Below are 3722 nucleotides of genomic sequence, written 5' to 3' on the forward strand. Positions count from 1 at the left end.
GACCAGAATGGGCCAGAAGACACGGCAAGGTAATTCTGCTCCATGACAATGCACCTGCACACAAAGCAAAATGGATTCAGGATGCAATCAAAACACTTGGCTGGGAGCTGCTACCCCACCCGCTACCCCACGCGCCGAAGTTTTACCAGCTGAGCTGTTTAAAGCTGGTGGCGAAAATTTAACATGCTACAGCATGGAGTCTTGTAAATATCGCATATAAGATTCTATCAAACGTACTATGTGAAAGATTGAAGCCAATCGTAAACCAACTGATTGGACCTTATAAGTGTGGCTTCAGACCTGACAAATCCACTTGACTAGATATTTAGAGTGCGTCAAATCCTGGAGAAAATCCAAGAAAAATAAACCGACGGACTCCACCTATTTATGAACTTAGAAGCCGCTTTCGACACTACGATTAGAAGCACTCTCTATGTCGCTATGTCTGAATTTGGTATCCCAGCAACACTGATACGGCTATGTAAAGTAACGTTAAGCAACACCACCAGCTCTGTTAGAATCGGAAAAAACATCTCTGAGCCATTTAATACCAAATGAGATTTCAGACATGGTGTCTCCTTGTCGTGTGACTACTTTAACATAATGTTGGAAGCGATAATCTGAACAACAAACGCTTTAGCACAATATACTATAAAAGTGTGATTGCGTATGCCAATGATATTGATATCATTGGGCTAAACACCCGCACCGTCAGTGCAGCATTTTCAAACTTAGAAAAACAAGCAAAGCAAATCGGTCTTGTGGGAAATAAGAACAAAACAAAGTGCTTTCTGTCAACAAACAAATCTCCTGAGTGTCTTGGGACCCACGTCATTGTTGACAATTATAAGTTCAAAGTTGCGAAATACTTTGTTTATTTAGAAACCAGAGTAAACTCCAAAAATGACGTCTGCTTAGAGATTCAACGACGAATCACTCTTGCCAAGAAATATTGCTTCAGGCTTAGTAAGTAATTGAGAAATAAAGCCCTCTCTCGACAAACTAAAATCTCGCTCTACAAATCTCTTATCATGCCCGTCCTGCTGTATGGTACAGAAGCTTGGACAGTCTTCGAAAGATCTATGGTCCCTTACACGTTAGTAACGAGTATCGCATTGGATGGAACGATGAACTGTATGAGCTATACCGCAATATTGATATAGTTAAGCGCGTAAACTAATTATGTAGTATGTAACTATACTGAGGACGTTCGCATCTTCGCATCTACTGAGCCAATGATTTGAGGCACTCGATACTACCAACTGACGACAGCAAGCCACGGCCATGGACGACTCACATCTGTAATGACCAACTAAGTAAATAAGTTAATAAGTGACATATATTATATAAAATTTTTTCAAACCAATAGATTGCACTACTGGTATAGAGGATTCAAATCATTTTAATTACACAATTAAAAAGCTCAATTAATCTGCCATAGTAAAATATTTCAATAACTCGTTATTTTTGTGTCTAAAGAATCAAGATTTTATGTCCTTATGCAGCAAGATTCACACATTTACACATGAACCTAATACTTCTGCTTGATGGCTTATATGCACAGTCCCATTCAAACTGGGACTGAAGGAATAAGATAGTCTAATGACTAATGGAATATTTGGATACACAATATTACCTTTATTCCCCATATGTCTATTGCTACTTGCATATGTTTACAATAACAAGTGGAACAAATTAAAGTTGCTGTTTCAAATGGGGTAGAATTGAATATTCGACTCCCTTAAAATCAAATATAACTAAATAATGCATTATAATTATATTCCATGTTTTAGCACAAAAAACACCTTATAAATAAATAATTTACATATCTATTCCCAAAATTATGTTGACTTCTGTTATTATTGCATTTATATTTACCATGAACCTTAACAACCGATAAGAAATTGTTTATAACTAACTAGATTTAAAGAAATTCTACTTATCGAACAACCTTTTACTAATTGTCCTATTTTAATTATCTTATTTATAGTTAACAGATTATTAATTCCGCTTTTAAACCACATACAAAGTATTCACAATGGACACAATAGGCACAGCGTAAGTAAGATACATTTAGGCTCTGCAACAAAACTGCATTTAAAGCTAACTGATGAAGCCAGAGTTGTGCTATCGCATATTGATTGACAGCTGAATCGAATTGTTTGGTGACGTTATAACCATATATGTATCTTGCGCTATAAAAGTGTTGCACATGCAAATACTTCGAAAATAAAATATTTTTAATTTTACGTGTATAAAGAAAAGCGTATGCATGTTAACTTTCTCAAGGTACTTGTAATCCAATGAGTGAAGAGTCTGAAAGTCAAGGAAGTATAAATTTTAGTCCTTCGTTCGAGAAGAAAATTCAATTTAGAGAATAATATAGAGTCATCTAAAGAATCGTATGTATCTAAATATAATAACTCTAATAACTCAATCTCACAAGATAACTCAACCTTGCTATATAAAAAGAATCTGAGATTTGTCTCAGATATATTCCGTTGCTAGACAATACTGTACTTAACATAGTTATATAGTTATTGAAAAGGAATGTATCCTACATTTTATGATCCGTACTGATTTACTGAAAATGTTAATAAGAGTTTATGGTAAATTTATTTTTCCAAAAATGATCACAAGTTTTACAATTGATTGAAACACTGAAAAAAGTTGTAGAAGTGGTGCTTGATAATCACCATTTCAACTTAGAGATATTATTGTCTCACGAAGTGTAGACGTACGGCTTGAGTCATAAGATATCACTTTTATTCAAAACTATGTCTCTTTTGACTTGCTGTTTAACTCCAGTTCTAATTCCACATTCGCAGAGTGTATTAAAAGTAATGGTGTTAGACCTGCAAATAAATCAATAGTTATCAGAATTGAAAAAGCTGTTCAACAATATTCTTGGTTCGATAAAAACACACTTTTTTTTGCTTGAATTGATTGCAAAAACCGGCACAAATGTACTAAATGATGGAAGAACAATTCTTCACAGTTTCTAAACAAATTTAAAATCAAATAGAGTGAATGTCTTAAATGTTCGACCGCGTTGGCGTCATTTTGTTCCGAAAACTGAAAATGGATGTGTCCCAGAAGTTCAAGATTTATTTACGACAAACATATTTTCTCCATAGGAATTTGCATTTTTTCTGCTCTTATTGCTCTTTGAAGCAACAGATTGTATTTCTAACTAAACATGATTAACAACGAAGACAAAAATCTCCCATAGTAAATATGGTAGGATAAGTAACTGCATATTTGGCACCAATTCTGAAGTCGTACACGCATTAGCTAAAAATGCTCTGTATGCTACTCTGCATCATATTTGACTTCGAAAATATATTAAATTTAATGTAACATTTTCCCATTCAATAAAATCAGAATGTATGTTGCCATTTTAAACAGACAACCTTCTAATACTTTCCCACACAAAGCTCTATACGACACATCATTACGACAATATTTTCCAATGTTTGGCTACAAATGCAATTAAGTCCATTTAGGTGGCATTGGTTTAATGCGGTTTTTACTACTATATTAAATGAAAAATTTTGAGATTAATAATAAATTTATGTCAATTGGTATTGTGTCTTAATATTTTTCTCACAAATATGGTTTTTCATTTCCACATTTGTGAATTGAAAGGAAGAAACATAATAAGAAAGCCTTTAAAATATATAAATTAGACTTTTAAGTTATGATTTTCTCATGAAAATGAA

Source organism: Teleopsis dalmanni, chromosome 2 (assembly GCF_002237135.1).
Source record: "Teleopsis dalmanni isolate 2A chromosome 2, ASM223713v2, whole genome shotgun sequence".
Lineage (NCBI taxonomy): Eukaryota > Metazoa > Arthropoda > Insecta > Diptera > Diopsidae > Teleopsis > Teleopsis dalmanni.